Source organism: Typopeltis vanoorti, chromosome 4 (assembly GCF_054136105.1).
Source record: "Typopeltis vanoorti isolate ZY-2024b chromosome 4, IOZ_Tvanoo_1.0, whole genome shotgun sequence".
Classification (NCBI taxonomy): Eukaryota; Metazoa; Arthropoda; class Arachnida; order Uropygi; family Thelyphonidae; genus Typopeltis; species Typopeltis vanoorti.
The window spans coordinates 22,342,254-22,360,850 of NC_143552.1; the positions used below are offsets into that span (position 1 = coordinate 22,342,254).

Consider the following 18,597-nt stretch of genomic DNA (forward strand, 5'->3'; position numbering starts at 1 on the left):
TGTCAGTAGCCTACTGAGATGCATACTGTTATAAATCTACTGTTGCTATCCTGTCATTACTGCGACATTGTAAACTTTTATTATTATTTAACTTTGTATACTTGTAATTTCTATTAATTACTTGTGATGTCTTTTTCTTTACTTTATACTTTATCTCTTCGTTATTCTAATGTAGCTGTGTGCGCTTTCTCTCTCTCTCTCTCTCTCAGATCTCTCTTGTTTATATTATTATGTGCTATGTTTACAAGAAAGTCAAATAACGTTTATTTACATTACTATGAAATGTACATGAATTTAAACATTAGGGAGATTGCTTTCTCTATCCTTCTATAAAAACTCTTTAGCAAAATTTAGAACCTTTTTTCTTCAACTTTAAATACTTTCTTTAACACAAAATGTTATCTACTCTCAGTTTACAAATTTTACTTATTAAACTCCAAGCTTACTCGCAAAGAGGTTACCTAAATCTCTCTTTTAAGTTATCTTTACAAATTTGATATCAACTTCTAACGTGCCAATTGATTCTCTTAAGGACACTTCTTAACCATATTAAACATTAAACATATATCTTAAAAGTCTTTCTAATACAACTATAAGATGAATTATATAAAAGTTTTGAACTTACAAAGGCTCTGCTCTGTATCTCACAATCACTCAAAAGTCTTTCACTAAAAGTTCTATGGCAATTCTTTCATCTCAGATCTTCATCTGGAATTTTGGCTTCGGCTATATCTCATCAGGAGCATAGCAGGACTCGTACAGATCTGGAAAAATGTTATTCTCCCACGGCAAAAAGAAAAACTTACGAGTGAAGGTACTTCGGGAAATTTGCCTTGCCTTTTCTCCTCTACTTGGGCTCTCTGAAAATGCCTGGATGACTACTGTCTCAAGTAGCTTGAATTGCCGCCTCTAAGTAACTGAAAATGCCGCCTCCAAGAAAAAAATGAAACTGCCATCAACTGTCAATCAGAATCCCTCTCTGGACTGGAAACTTTTCTCTTCTACGGAATTTGGGAATTCTCCTTTCGGTAATTTGAAAGCCCTCTGTGGCCTAGAAGTCGTTTCTCTCTAGCGACGTCTCGAACCGAGAAGCTCCTTTCTGTAAGCAGAAAACTCCTCTCTCAATCAACGTCTGGATCTGGGATTCTCTCTGACGATGTCTGGAACCAGACACCCATCTCTTTTACGGCGTCTGGAACTGGGCAGCCTCCTCTTTGACAGCGTCTGGAACCGAGTAGCCTCTTCTGTCTCTCTCTCTCTGTGGACGTCTCTGGAACTGGGCCACTCTACTTCTGCAGCAATCTCTGGATTTGGGAAGCCCCTTCTGTTTGCTTCAGTTCCTTTTAATTATGCCTCCTCTGAGACCTTGCATAAAGTTTGGCAACTCCCAAAGAATCGGTATGATTCTTTCATCTTAAGTTTCAAGTTCGGCACACCTTTTGTTCTCCTCCGCTTTCTTTTAATTGTAAGTTGCCGGCCATCGGAAAGTTATTTAAACCTTTCTGTCTGACTTAGCAGATGTTTACACTCAGAGCCTGCAAGCCTTTCTCATACAAACAAATTTTAATAACAATCTTTCTAATGCCGCCATGTGGATCTATTTGCAGCTTCGGCGATAAAAACATCGCCTTTGTTTTTAACACTCTAACATATTCTTATTAAAGCAGTATATACAGTTAACTTCCAGAGTGTTATTTGCAATAACATCTAAAACAAACTATACAGAGACAAACAAAGTTTATTTTTACAATATTCACATGGGACTTAACCTAAGTAAACAATTGAATGTAACATGCTTTGGAATATTTAAGCTACAATCAAGTTTTTATAGTACCATATGACTGGTTACGTAGCAACATGTTTTGTACGAAAATTCGTTTCTGCGCATAAAAACCGTTCACCGTTTCACTTTAGATTATGTCGGCAAGCATTTAGCCTGCTCTCGCTGCAAAATTGTAAACAGCCGGCAATATACAATTTTTTAAAATTTTTTTGGTGTATCCGGCCTTATTTATTTTAATATTGATCATTCTAAGAATTTTTTGTTTTTATGATAAAAATTTTATTTCTTAAAAATGAACTTATGAACTGTGTCCCGACGGTGGCGCCTCCTTCGTAGCGGTGCCCGCATGCTCTGAATGCCCGCTTCCGCTGGCCCTGTATATATGTATGTATCTATATATATGTATATAGATACATATATGTATCTATATATATATGTATGTATTTTCAGAATTCATTTTTACTCGGTTGGAATAGTATGAAAAAGCTTTAATGACTGATACCAAGAGATAAAAAGATGACATGATATATTTGAAAAGATACTACTAGTACACTAGTTTTGTTGAATTGATCAACATCTTCAGGTATCATTATCAAAGAAGTATATAAAGAATTACAGAGACTTAAAATTGTAATAACAGAACAAGTACAAAAAGACAGTAGCGTGTTTGAAAACAAAATGCGAGCTTGACTTCCAAACAAACGTATACTACGTGCTGTCACGAGTGCGCTAGTACTGAACAGAGGCAACGTGTGTGTCAGAGAGATTGAAACTCAGGCTGTTGTTGATATGAGAAGAATCTAGAGAAATTTCCCTAGATTCGACAATCTTTCTCTCGAGTTCATCATAGCACACATGGATGTTAGAAGTTTGATTCCAGTTCACAATGTGTTGGCAGCCTTCATCTGAGTTAGCTGAAAAGAGAACGTGGCTAGAGAGCGCTAGCTCTAGTCCTGTTATAGGAGATATCTCTACGGTGTTCTTCCAAATGTAGAAGGATGGATTTAGCAGTCTGACCATAGTATGGCTTTCCACAATCACATAAAATCTTGTATACACTCCTGGAAACTGAGTTGGAAGATGTTTCTCTTTAGATTTGCTAAGTATTGAACGAAGTTTTGGAAGTGTAGTGAAGCAAGTTTTGAAGTAAACTTCTTGAGAATCTTTGCCAGTTTTGGTGAAATAAAGCTGATGTAAGGCAAAGAGATGAAGGCTCTTGGGGGAAAAGGGATCTTCAGAAGTAGTTGAGTGACTGGGGGAAAGAAATTTGTAAATTGTCTTAGGAGAGATACCATTATTCATAAAAGTTTTTTTAAGAAAAAAGGAGTTCATTTTCAATTTCTGTTTCTTCTGTAAGTAATGATTTGGCTCGGTGAGCTAAGGTGGATATAAGTCATGCTTCCTCCCATCACTATCCCCCACAAAAATTTGATATTATTTCCACCTTAGCTCACCGAGCCAAAAAAAAAAAATTCTTTGAACTCTAAAAAGTTTTTAGAGTTCAAAGAATCGATTCGCACTAAATGCGCTTATAATATCTACCACAAGGCTAAACTTGATTTATTAAATGAAAGAATCGCAGATACCAAGTCCAATTTAGCTTCTTTGTTCTGTAAAAGAGATTCTTTTGAAAATAACTTAAGTTCATCTTTAGATAACAGGTCCTGGATTGATATTAAAAACATTGAGCTCTCTCCGTCCTTCTAGATCGCAACTCTCCAACAAATTAATTCTTATCAGAAAATTCAACCAACTTAAACAAGAGCAAACTCGCCAACCCCCATATCAATTCACAAAATTTAAAAAAATGTTGTGATTAACAAATCCTCACACACACTTTCTCCTGCAGAACTTAGTGTGCTCTCAAAAGGTCTTAACTTCGTTCCTTCTCCGACCTCCATTCCTAAAGAACTCTTTCTTACAAAAGTTGAAAAGGCAGCTGTGCAGTTACCAAAACAAACTGTGAATCTACTTAGGATCGATGCCATCTTTACCATAAACAACAGTCATCGTCCTACAGATAATCTATCTCTGACAGGAAGAAAAGCCATACACCAGCTTCGTAACTACAATGACATTATTATCTTACCTGCTGATAAAAGGAATGCAACTGTAAACGATAGACAAATCTGACTATCGTTGAACGATTAACAACTTATTAAGTTCTGATACCTATTCTATTCTAGAAAGTGATCCCACAAGAGAACCTCATAACTGTACAAACAATCTTCTGAAATCAACTTCTGAACTTCCTAGAAACCACCCACACTGATAGATATTTGCATGGCTCTTCTCATCACTTCCCTCCTCAGAAACTGGGCATCATCTCCACCCTTGCCCATTGAGCAAGATCTCTCACTTCCACAGAAGAAGACCTTCAAACAGAGCTTAACTTCCTGAAAAACACCTTCTTAAATAATGGATATTCATCTCGTAACATCACTAAACGTTTGAGACCACACCAACAACCTCGACAAGAAGATGAATCCAACCCTATCACCCATATACAGTTACCATTTATCAGCTCTCTTACCCCAAAACTATCTAGGATTATGAAGAAATTCAACATAAAGACCGACTATACTACTCTGCCAAAACTTCGTTCTTTTCTGAGTCAACCAAAACACAACCAACTGCATTTTCCTGGTGTTTATAAAGTTATGTGCGACTGTGGTCGACCTTATTTTGGCCACACAGATAAATCTGTTTCACTTCGTCTTCAGGAACATAGACATGATATCTCCTACAGTAGAACATGAGCGAGCGCCCTTTCCAGTCATGTTCTCTTCTCTGCAAACTCTAATCTTGAAGAACAGCCACACAAAGTTGATTGGGACTGCACAACCAATTTATATATATATGCAAGGATGAATTTGAAAGACGAATTATAGAATCAAAAGAAATAGTTCTGGACCCTTCACACTTGAACAACAATCTAAGCTACAATTTGCCTGATTCCCATAGCGCAGTAATCCAATACTGGCGCTCTAAAATTAGCTGTCACACACATTCAACTCATGCCAACAGTAGCACGTGGTCACCTATTCAAATATGACTGCTACTATTCTGTTTCTTTTTATTAAGCTGGAAAGCCCATGTTTTTTACCTTGTTATTTTTATAAATCTTATGTTATTTCTTACTCACCTGAAGAAGTCGGAACACCGATGAAACTAGTCGTGATTTATTAAAGGTTTTTGTTATACTTTCTCGGGTTCTAGTCAGTTAAATTTTAATTTTATAAATATATATGTATGTGTGTATATATATATATATGTTAAAGATGCCAAGCTATTTTAAACCTGGTTTTACTCCATTCTCAAGTAAGCAAACAGACAAATAAGTCAAGTTTGCACCTGCATGTATTGCAAGTCTAGGTGACCCATAAAGTAGTACAAGTCTAGGCAACTCGTGGTAAAGGTGGAAATAAGCTCTGATCATTATTCTTGATATTTACCCTTAATGCAAAGCTCATCTCCTTGAGGAGATGTATAATGCTATGCGTTAAAGGCAAGGGGCCACTACCCAGACTGATTTCGACCTTTATTGAGGTCTCAGCAGTGGGAGCCAGGCTTAGAAATACCAAGGTAAAGTAATACAGAGTTTTAAGTATTTTACCAAAACAAGTTACCATAAGGTGCTTTGACCTTATTAAATAAAAATCTCAGGATTAGAGATAGATGTAGAAAGTTTTTTACCTTGAGTATAATATAGGTTAAAGATGCCAAGCTATTTTAAACCTGGTTTTACCACGAGTTGACTTGCAATACATGCAGGCGCAAACTTGACTTATTTGTCTGTTTGCTTACTTGGGAAATGGAGTAAAACCATGTTTAAAATAGCTTGGCATCTTTAACATATATTATACCTTAGGTAAAAAACTTTCTACATTTATCTCTCATCCTGAGATTTTTATTTAATAAGGTCAAAGTACCTTATGGTAACTTGTTTTGGTAAAATACATATAAGCTCTGTATTACTTAACCTTGGCATTTCTAAGCCTGGCTCCCACCGATGAGACCTCAATAAAGGTTGAAACCAGTCTGGGTAATGGCCCCTTGCCTTTAATGCATAGCATCTCCTCAAGGAGATGAGCTTTGCATTAAGGGTAAATATCAAGAATAGTGATCAGAGCTTTTATTTCCACCTTTACCATGAGTTGCCTAGACTTGTACTACTTTACGGGTCACCTTGACTTGCAATACATGCAGGTGCAAACTTGACTTATTTGTCTGTTTGCTTACTTGGGAAATGGAGTAAAATCAGGTTTAAAATAGCTTGTCATCTTTAACATGTATGTATATATATATGCACATATGTATATCATTTACCACTGTTTCATCTGCAAAAACTACCCCAAGAAATTAGTTACTGTGGATAGACTGCAAAAGATGTATATGTAGTTAATAGTAAATTATGCTGCTGCTAGGTGTTGTTGTTGTGTTGGTACTTCATTACAGGTTAGCTGTCAAATATCACCATTAGAGCTTGAAGAGTTGGTTTCATGCATATGCAGTTTAATTGCTCATTTGCCTGTGTTTATACAATTTGCAAAATGATTGGAGTAAATGAACAAAGTGTTTACATCAAGTTTTGTTTAAAACTTAATAAAACTGCTCCACTTTTAAAATGTTGCGAACAGTCTTCAGAAAAGTATCACCATCACCACATCTAAAGAAAGTGATGGGTCCATCTGAATGTCAAGAACATGCTGATTGAATCGATGTCTTGATGACAATGATCGTTTTCTCTGAATGTGAAGGAAGTGTATATTAAAAAATTAATTCCTACAGGTATTTCAAAAAGGTATATTAGGTTTTATTAAAAGAAATTTGTTGAAACATTCAGAAAAGTGGCACATATACAACCACTTCTTTTTCCATGGCAGTGCTCCTGCAGCACATGTTACATTGCATAACGTTTTTAGCCAAGAATAACATGGTTATGGTCTTTCATTCTCTATGTCATGTAGAGAATGTGCGAGCAAAATCACAAGATTTTGCTTGTAGCTCAAAGAGAACAAAAATTACAGGACATTTCTGAGAACTTGAATTGCAAGAAGCACTAAACCTGATTCTAAGGGAAAGCTGCTAGAAGTGGCAGAAATGCTGGTCTCACTGTACAAATTCTCAAGGGAATGCCTTTAAATGAGCAACTTATGTTTCACACCACATATGCTAATTAACCTGGAATTGGTTTATCCTAGTTATTAGCCCACATCTTGGTGCCTTTAAATCTCATTGAATGGAGCACCATGTTAATGGTTTTTTTCCCTTCTATATCCTTCTCCAATATCCCATCATTGTGAAGAATGTTATGTAATGCACATATAATGTAGCCTTTCAAGCAGCGAACTATATTGTCATTATTAAACAGCAGTTATCCAAGAATAGAACCCTGTGAAATTACTTATTACTTCTCAAAATTAAGAGTGGAAATGCATAATTTGCATTCCTTCCCATCTGTTCAAGACAATTGTCTTCACACAATTTTGTTCTTTTTTTTGTCCTTCATTCTCCTCATACATCATCCTGCTTACTCATTTCTGCTTTTCAATGCACAAAAGGTTTCTCCATTCTCTTCAGTCCCACTTTGTTTGGTGTAAGACTCGCAGTAAACATGGTATTTTTCTCTTCACTCTTTATAGTGCTTTACATTAACTCATTTATAGTACTTTTTTTATTTCTGCATACACTCCCATTTATCTATCCCATTTACCTTCATTCATTGCTGCATTTACATTTCTTTGTATTCTCGTCTACCTACTTTAACATCACTTTCTGCTTTCATTTACATTTTCTTTTAACTTCTATTGGGCACAGTTTTGCCATAAACCTTTGCTTTTTGAGCACTTTCATCATTCTTTAAGCATGCTCCTTTTTTTATCCTTTATACTACTAAACTACTCAATTTTATCAATAATACATTTTGCAGATGCTGCATCTCAGAGTCATTTATGTTGAATTCCTTGAACAATGGTTTGATCGCTGCTATCATTTCAGTACACTATATCAGTATAATATGTAAACTAAACACCTCTTAAAACTTCTCCTTATATCTCATATAACATGCATATTAGAAAGTTCAAAGAAACATCTGAAATGTTTGCATATCCACACATACAAACACTGTAAAAAGAATAAAGGCTAATTAATACTCACTCACTGACATGTGCATTGTTCTTATAAAATGTTCGAACTTTGCAGAAATGGTATTTGAAAGACTGTCAACCAGATCAGAAATAGCATGCACATTTGACATTGTTAATATGAAGACTAATATATTGTGATAGCAGAAGTTGTAATTAACTTTACTTTTTGAAATGATGTTGAAATTTTTCTTTATATACAAAATCTGTTTGTAAGTCTTATTTAATCTTGAAGCAGCAGACGAAATTCTGTGAAACTGGTAGATTGAAATTCAAAAAAGTTTTATTGAGCATATTTTGGGTTCAGAGGGGATGAATAAACCATGAAAAGGGTGCAAAGAAGAGTTACAAAGATTATATTGAGATTATGGAATGCATCTTATGAAGACAGATTGAGAATATGTGAACTGCAGACACTGGTGAAAAGGAGGAGGGTTGATATGATAGTAGTCTCTGAAAGGTATTAAAGGATATTTAGTGATGAAATTTTTCATTATGTGGAAGGTGGGGAGAGAATGGAAGTATCCATGGAAGTTTCTGGGCAGTTAAAAAAGGGATAAGAGCTACATTTTTCTCTCGCAGAGTAGGAAGTGGCTAGAAGAGTTTGCCTGTTGAAGTTGTGAGTGCATCTGGTGCAAACGAGTTTAAGAGCGCAATGAGCTGGTATGAGTGATGTATGGCTTCTCTCAATGAGTCCTTGACTCCTGGAGATCTGAGATAATAATAATAATAGTATTGATTATTAAAATCTTTCTTTAAATTGAATGTACACATGTACACACATACAGACTCCTCTAAGCAAATATGAAGCTTGAAATTGTAACAAAATCTATTCTTTATCACTAGTCAAAATCACATGGATCTTAAAGAATGGATTTTTCATAACATCTTAACATGATAGAGAAAAGAGTAGTGATGGTAGAATGGGGAGCTGGGGTTGGCTTTCCTAAAATGGACGCAAAAGTGTACAGGAAAACTTTGCTTATTGCAAATTAGATATTCACGATAATCAGTTTGCGCAATTGACTGAAATGATACTATTTCCTACTTTAAGTGAGTGATTAATCACTCGCTTAAAGCAGGAAATCAAACTCTTGAAGCACTTTTCCTTCATCATGCTTTAATTTAAATACTTATAAGGCGTTATTATATTCAACCCCTGATATGGAAAAGAGAAAGACTGATAAAGAAAGCAGCCGTAATAAAAAGAGAAGAAAAGTAATTATGTTAGAGGAAAAGCTTGAAGTCATTAAGAGACATGAAAGTGGCGCTGCTAATACAATAATTTTGTAAGACCTGGGATACAGTGAGTCTACAGTTCGGACTATATTAAATAAGAGCCAGAAATACAAAGAACAAGGAAAAGTTGTTACTGCTTCTTTAAGCATGCAGATCACCCAAAATAGAAGCCATTTAATTGAGATGGAGATGAGATGGAGCATCTTCTATCACTCTGGATTGAGGAATGTAACCAAAAAAGAATACCTCTTAGTACAAGGAATATTCAGGCAAAAGCTCTCAATATTTTTACCTCATTGAAAGAGACTAAATTTCAAGAGGAATGTGAAAACTTTACTGCGGGTTCAGGATGGTTTGACCGTTTTAAAATCAAGCTGGACTGCATAAGAATAACCGGGGAATTTTCTAGTGCTGATAAAGATTCTATGGCAAAATTTCCTGAAGAATTGCAAAGGATAATTTAGGAGGGTGATTATGACAATCATCAAATATTCAACGTCAACGAAACTGGTCTCTTTTGGAAGCGTATGCTGACAAAAACTTTCCTACCTAAAACGGAAATATCTCAACTAGGATATAAAGTATCTAAAGATTGTCTTATTCTTTTATTAGCAGACAATGCAGAAGGCGACTTTAAATTCAACCCTAAGTTAGTTTATCGTGCTCAAAATCCAAGATCTAACATTATTGAAGAAATCAGCACAATTGGAAAAGAACTTGGATTTAATGATATAATAAATTTAGTTTAATCCTTTATCCAAGTGTAAGCAAACAAAGTTTGCACCTGAACTTTGTTTGCTTACACTTGGATAAAGGATTAAATTAAATTTATTATAGTCTAACCAAGTGGGGGGGAAAACAAACAAACAAAAAAAATGGATTTAATGAACTGGATAATGAAAATGTGAGAAACTTGCTCGATTCCCATTCAGAACAGTTAAGCGAGAATGATCTCCTTCAACTAGAAGAACAGCATGCATATGGAGAAGAAGAAGAAGATAAGGAGTACGAACAAGAAGAGAATGTTACGAATAAGAAACTAACTGCAATATAACTTGAGCTAGTTTTCAATCACATTGAGCATGCTAAGGAAATTTTGTTTAATGCTGATCCTGATATGGAACAAAGCATCGAAGTCTGCCGAAATCTTGATAAAGCATTCGCTAGCAATTGCAAATTGCATGACAAGATGAAAAAGTCAAGCACTATTCAAACATCTTTACTTAAATTTTTTTGTAAAAAAGTAGCTGAATCAAATGTTTAGACCAGTGGTTCTTAACCAGTGTTCCATGAACTGGTTACAAGTGTTCTGCCGGTGAAAGATTCACGTGACATAGTTCTGAGTGTAATTGGCTACTCTGATCCTAACAACTGAAGACTGCTATGGGCGTTGATTTCTAAACTAATAGAATATCATTTATAGGTCATGTGTTTGCAGGATATATTATATCTATGCACTGTTTTTTGCACAGAGAATCCCTAGTTTGAAAAACATTGCCGGCAATACTAAAACCTGTACTAGACCAAGTTGTAAATATTGTAAATTACATCAAGTCAAGACCTTTAAAAGCACGTCTTTTTAAAAAAAAAAATTTGCATATCTATAGAAGGCAAGTATGAATCTTTGCTTTTGCACATCAAAATAAGATAGTTATCCAGGGGTAAAGTGCTATTCCAAATTTTAGAACTTAAGATTGAATTATTGGCCTTTTTTCAAAACGGAGGTACAGATGCTTTTGTAAAATGTCTTCAAGATGATATTTGTTGTGCTTAAATGGCATATTTAGCCGATATTTTTAATTAACTAAATAGCATTAATACAAGTATCCAAGGGAAAAATGAAAATATTTTGACATCCACTGATGAATTGTCAGCTTTTCAGAAAAAAGTATCTCTTTGGAAAAACTGCATATCAGAAAAAATACAGTAGATACATTTCTTTTGCTCCATAATAAAAATGTTGAGGGAATTATTTCTGTTATTATTATTATTCCTGATACCAAGGAGTCCGAAGACTCATCGCGGGAGGACACTTACAACTGTCTGAACCACTACACCGAACCTCTACTACGAATCATCTCCATCAACGCCATCTACCGCCCACCTCCACCACAACAACTAGTATTTTTTGTCTGTAAATTGCATGTGTTCTGAAGGGCTTGTTCTGTTATAACAACAATACTGAAAGAAAAGATTTCAAATTACTTTCCTTCCTTAAATACACACAATTATGACTGGATACGAAATCGATTTGACACAGTTAATATATCAAGTTGTGAATTTTCGTTACAAGAAGAAGAACAATTAGTTACCTTGTCAACGGATCATACTCTAAAAATGAAATTCTCTGAAATAACTCTTGAGGAATTTTGGATTTTTGTCCAAGCCGAATACCTAGCTCTCTCCACAAAGACACTGAAAATTTTGTTACAGTTTTCAACATATTTGTGTGAACTTGATTTCTCAATATTAACCAATATAAAAACTAAAAAGCGTGAAAGACTTCCTAATATAGACAAAGTGATGAGGGTACTATATTACATATTAGACCTGATATTGCTGAAATCTATAAAATCCAACAAGCTCAAGTATCGCATTAAAATAAGTTCCATTTTTATAAACTGCAAGTCCATGCATATTTTTATTGTTTTATGACCCTAATGCTTTTGGTGTTCCTCACATTTTTCTTGCAATCAAAAGTGTTCCGTGATTTCGAAAAGATTAAGAACCACTGGTTTAAACAATAAATAAAAATTTAAGCAACTGATTTTTAACTTTGATGATTTTTATCCTCTAATATAGCTTATACTGTAATTTTTTTTTTTTTCAAATTTATGTTAACTGATGGATGAATTATAATTATTCCTATTGTTTATTGTATTCGCTTAACACAATTTTGCTTAGCACACTCATTAATTGATGGATTAGTTAATCGCATTAAGCAAGGTTTTCCTGTAGTTAGAGTAGTTTAATATCCTCCTGTGTAAGGGCTTGTGAAGCACCACCGAGTGATCCAAATGCTGCAAAACTTTGCAGGAATACATCGTGTGCATCATGCTTCTGCATGATGCACACAATGTATTCCTGCAAACGGGGGGGGGGGGTATTAATCCATCCCCTCCTATATCCTCTACACTTAAGTTTCTCATGAATCCACTCTGATTAGGATGAAACACCCTTAGAAATTGATCACTGAATATCTCAACAATGTCTTCTGCAGCAGTTACCATTCTGCCACTTTCGTCCATTAACTTCTTACCATGATCATTCTACCCTCTATGCCACATATCCAAAAAAAACTTTCTAGGGTTTTTCTTTGCCTGATTTGCCAATTTCTGCTCATATTCTACTTTTGATTTCCTTACTAACTGAGCACTCTCCTGGCTTGTTCTTTATACTCTTCATGTGGTTAATTATTACTATTATTCATCTTGCATGTCCTCATAAGCTCCACATTCATCTATTTTACACCTACCTTCTTCAGCCTTTTGGCCTAAGGAATACATTCACACATTGATGCTGTTATGCATATCTTTTGTCAGTTCCCAGGCAGCATTTATTTCATCACTAAAAAACACACATACTGACCACAGTGATAAGTTTTAATATGTAAATATTTCATCCCAAGTATTTTGGGACATGACTGTAAGTTTAATGTGGCCAAGTGTAAAGTAATGATGTTCTATATTGATGGAACTGAACTGCAGGAAACAGTGGGGCCAAGGGACTTAGGGTGATTATGGACAGGGAGTTATATTGTGGTTAGTTATATGCAGAATTTTGTGAGGAAAGGATATGTGGAATTATAAGGCTGGTGATTACGACAAGCTTAGGAGACAGCTTGGAGCTATAACATGGAATGAGGAGTTGAGTAGTAAGGAAATAAATGCTTTTTTATACATTGAAACCTGTGGTGAATTCATCACTAAAAAACACACGTACTGACCACAGTGATAAGTTTTAATATGTAAATATTTCATCCTAGGTATCTTGAGACATCCTCAGTATCAGTACTTCTTCCTGTAGGATCTCACCATCACTTTCATTTGCCGGTGCTCTTCCCAGTTTAGTACCATCAGCAAACAACTGAATATATTCTGTCAAATCATTTCCTATAACACTGTCATACAAATTGCTGGCCTGGTTGGCTGAGTGGTTAGTGTATGTGCTTTCCAGCCAAAAGGCTGTGGGATCGAATCCCGCTGTGGGCATGGATATTTGTGAATGTCTCTGAAAATTACTAGTGATGGTGGTGGTAGACGGTGTTGGTGTAGATCAGTGGTGTTCAACCTTTTTTACTGTGCGAGCTGCTTTTCTGTAAAAAGTTATTCGGCGATCTACTCTCTTATATAGATCACGTTCTCCCAACCTATACATTCTTTCCCCTCCTATGGAATCTTCCCCATTCTGAGACTCAAATAAGTAACAGTACTGTACTGAGGATGTCCCAAGATACCTAGGATGAAATATTTACGTATTAAAACTTATCACTGTGGTCATTACGTGTGTTTTTTAGTGATGAATTCACCACAGGTTTCATTGTATAAAAAAGCATTTATTTCCTTACCGCTCAACTCCTCATTCCATGTTATAGCGCCAAGCTGCCTCCTAAGCTTGTCATAATCACCAGCCTTATAATTCCACATATTCTTTCCTCACAAAAGTCTGCATATAACTAACCACAATATAACTCCCTGTCCATAATCACCCTAAGTCCCTTGGCCACATTAAACTTACAGTCATTTACCTTTGCCCATACTGCTAGTCTGTTTAAGTCTTCCTGTAGGATCTCAGCATCACTTTCATTTGCTACTGCTCTTTCCAGTTTAGAATCATCAGCAAACAACTGAATATATTGTCAAATCATTTCCTATATCACTGTCATACAAATTATTGGCCTGGTTGGCTAAGTGGTTAGTGTATGTGCTTTCCAACCAAAAGGCTGTGGGTTAGAATCCTGCTGTGGGCATGGATATTTGTGAATGTCTCTGAAAATTACTAGTGATGGTGGTAGATGATGTAGATCAGTGGTGTTCAACCTTTTTTACTATGCGAGCTGCTTTTCTATAAAAAGTTATTCGGTGATCTACTCTCTTATATAGATCATGTTCCCCCAACCTGATATCTGATTTACTCACAAATAAACAACTAAAAAAAATACACAACTAAAAACTTTATTTGTGTATTTAAAAATTTATTTATCACTTTTAATTATTTTAATACAACAAAAAGCAAACAAACAAATATATTGGAATAAAATATTTATTTTTCTATTTTGGAAAACTGAAGTTAGAAAAAACAACAGACTGATTACAGGAAATGCTGATTGATTAAAAAAAGAAAAAAGAAAAAGATTAATGTGAAATTTGGCGTTGTTTGGACCTCACAATATTTTCGTAGTCAAGTTGATATAAAAAATTGGCCAATCGCAGACAATCATCCAAATGATCATTTGTAATTTGGTTTCTTAATTGATTTTTTATGGCAGTCATATTTGAAAAAGTGGATTCTGACAAGTATGTCGATCCGAAACATGACAGAATTTTTCGCGTAATATCAGTTAATATTGGGAATTTTTCATGTGCATACTTCCAAATGACTTCATTGTTTATTGATTTTAAATGTAAACTATTCTGAATGTTTATTATTTCAAGTTGTACTTCAGCTTGGTTTATATCAAACAGCCCACTAATTTTATTTGAAATTTCTGTGATGTTCAAGTTTTCTTGAAATGGATTATTGATAAAAGATACAATCATTTCAGTTTTATTAAAATCTTTAAATCTTCCTTTCGACAATTTGAAACCTTGTCTGCGGCCTAGAAGTAGTCTCTCTCTATTGACGTCTCGAACCGAGAAGCTCCTTTCTGGAAGTGGAAACTCCTCTCTCAAGCAACGTGGATCTGGGCAGTCTCTCTGACGGTGACTCTGGACCGGGCGGCCTCCTCTCTGACAGTAATTCTGAAACTGGGATCCCTTCTGCTTGCTTCAGTCCCTTTTTATTAGGCCTCCTTTGAGACCTCACATGAAGTTTGGCAACCCCCAAAGAATCGGTATGAGTCTTTCATCTTAAATTTCAAGTTCGGCACACCTTTTGTTCTCCTCCACTTTCTTTTGATTGTAAGTTGCCAGCCATCGGAAAGTTGTTTGAACTTTTTCTGACTGACTTTGGAGATGTTTACACTCAGAGCCTGCAAGCCTTTCTCATACATACAAGTTTCAGTAACAATCTTTCTAATGCTGCCATGTACAGCTTCGGCGACAAAAACATTGCCTTTGTTTTTAACACACTAACATATTCTTATTAAAGCAGTATATACAGTTAGCTTCAAAAGAGTTATTTACAAAAACATCTAATACAAACTATACTGAGACAAACAAAGTTTATATTTTTACAATATTCACATGGGACTTAACCTAAGTAAAAAATCGATGTAATGTGCTTTGGAATATTTAATATTTAAGCTACAATCAAGTTTTTACACTTTGCTTATAATCGTATTCACTCGGCTGGCTGTTTGACTTCCACTGATCCAAATTAATTCATTTACCTGGACTTATAAGAAAATTACTGATTTGACAATTTTAAAAAAATAAATAAACAATAGCAATACACTTAAAGCGAATTAAAAATAATACAAAATAATGATGAATAAAATATTATGTTTTCAGTTTTAATTAAATTTGTAAGTAAGGAGGAATACACAAGAGATCAGCCAAAAATCGCTCTGCGATCAATGGGTTGAACACCCCTTGTGTAGATGATGAAGGTAGATGCAGTTCGTTGTAGTTGTTGGAGGCAGAGAGTTGTAGAGTTGTCAAGTAGTAATAATAAAATTAAACATCTGAGGACCTAGTACTTAGCTTTGTGGTACACCACTGGTTACTTGCCTTCTCATGGACTGAACTCTTCCATAAACCACTCTTTGATAACTGTCCATCAGCCACCCTCTAATCCAAATCACCTGATTCATATCCATCTATGTGGAATGTTGTCAAATGCTTTTGCAAAGTCTAGCAATATGATTGAGTAGCCATTTCCCATATCCAACTCCATTGTTGCTTGATTATATAAAAAAGTAAGCAAATTACTAAGGCAAGACCTACCCCTTCACAAAACCATGCTGTTCCTTAAAAAAATGTTTATACTCCTATTTACCCAGTCTTGAATTCTGTCTTTCACCAATTTCTCCAGTACCTTAACCACCACTCCGAAAATGCTGATTAGCCTAGAGGCTTGGTCAGAGAAGCTGATAATTCCCTTGCACATTCTTGTAATGCATGGGACAATATACCATCTAATCTCATGGCTATGGGATTAGATGGCATATCAACCTCTTTTTTCCTATCAGTCAATGTCACATCTGGCATTGCAATGTTGCCACTTAGATCAGTGCTTCCCAAACTTCTGGATGTCAGGGCCCCCTTAGGAAAAATTAAAATATTTCATGGCCTCTCTCAAAAAAAAAATCGTAATATTATAATAATAATAATAATAATAATATAGACATATATTATTATAATATTTATTGTATTTATATTCAGTACAAAATATACACAGCGAATATTGCAAAAATCAAATGCAAATATTACATTTTTAGCATCTTACATACACATTTGACATGGCACATTATCTCATATTTTTATATAGATAGATATATTGTTATTGTACATTTGCAGTACAAGCACATGAAACGTAAAACGATTAGTAATAAAGAAAGAATTAAAAATATAAAAGAAGTTTAATAACAATTTAATGTGATGGATGTGTTTCAATACTGCTACACCAATATCAGGTGAAATATCTGAAACTGCAATTCTTAGATTTCTGCTTAGAAATGAAACTTATATGAATAAGCATATATTTACTAATATTCATTAAGTGCCGAAATAAGCAGGAAGCAAAATTTGTGAACCCACACCAATGTGTGATTTTTTCCATTAAAATATAAAAAATAACAAAAAAGAAATAATAAATAATAAAAATTAAATACATTTCTTTTAAGATAAAAAAAAATCTACTTAGTCTTAAAACATTTTAAATTTGTTTTCATTATTTCATGGCCCCCCCCTCAACAAAACGTATGGGCTGCAAGGGGGCCGCGGCCCACAGTTTGGGAAGTGCTGATTTAGATGATACACCCTTGCAAAATGCTCACATAGTAATTCAGCTATTTGGTTTGGTTCTGTTACCTTCCCATCATCAGCACTTTTTTAGTCATCTATAGTCAGTGGTGCACCCCCAAAGAAAATTATATTCAGATAGTGCTTTCTTCCAGCGCCCTCCAAATTCTTATCCCTTCTTAACAGAAAATTCTGCATGTCTGGCAATCTCCAAGGGCAAAACTACAAGATCACTTTCTCCAAGTGGAGGCATCATAGCTAGATTGGTTAATGTTAAGTTCTCTGATGCAATGATCAGATCCAGCACTCTTAAACCTCATGTCCCCTGAATTGCATGTTACCTCAGGTAATTATCTTTCAGAAGCTGTATAAATTCCATTTCCTTCCCTGCCTGTGATGACTATTCCTCTTCCCATCTATGTCCCCACAGATGAAATTAGCCAAAATAATTAATAAATCTTTACTTATCATGATAATACGTGAGTGCATGTCATCTACATTCTCCTGTAGTACCCACCAGATTATAGCAGCAACCAATTACATATTTAAGTCCTGTTGGCCTCTATCTCCATTAGACAGCTTCAAATGAACTGCCCTGTGAATCCCTGTTCCCATGAATTACTTCTACTCTTTTTAGCTTTAATTTTTCCGATATCATTAGAACCCCCCCCCCCCATCTATTCTGTTCCTTCTGTCCTTTCTGAAGACACTATATTCTTTGCATTCTATTCCTATGACCATATCATCCTCAATCAATCACTCACATCTCACTAATGCAAATAGCTTTTGGCCAAGTTGTGCTAAGCAATAACCAAAACTCCTCAACCTTATTCTGAATACTCTGGCATTAGTTTATAAATTGCAATACTACTCCCCTTCATGCTTCCCTTACAGCTTGTGTTATTTAGCCAACTAAAGTTTGCTAAGTAACCTGGGGTGCTATATTTCACATCATGTGATCACTCTCCCATTCACTAACCTCCAGGTTGCCTGGTCACACATCCCTCCCCCAAACATTCTAGTTTCCTTGACTTTGTACTTCTGAACTTTTACTGAACAACTTCCTGACACCGCATCCGTTTAGATGCAAGCCATTCCCCTTATATAAATCCTTCGTTCCATCAAACTAACTCCACAAGTCCTCAAATTTCACACTATTCTTCGTGTACAATCTGTGCATTAACTTATTTGCGATCATGGTTCTCAATCTTAGCTCACCTCTCGTACCGTGGCAACAGACTCACAAATCAAGAACATTCACATGAATGTTCTTAATTAATGAAGACTTGGATGTATTTAGACAAAT

At 35.2% G+C, this 18,597-nt stretch overlaps 1 protein-coding gene across 10 annotated transcripts in view; it reads left to right on the plus strand.

The window, feature by feature from the left end:
• LOC150107158 (small G protein signaling modulator 1-like) overlaps nucleotides 1–18,597 on the plus strand; it is a 568,327-nt gene that overhangs the window by 363,328 nt on the left and 186,402 nt on the right. The window lies entirely within an intron of this gene.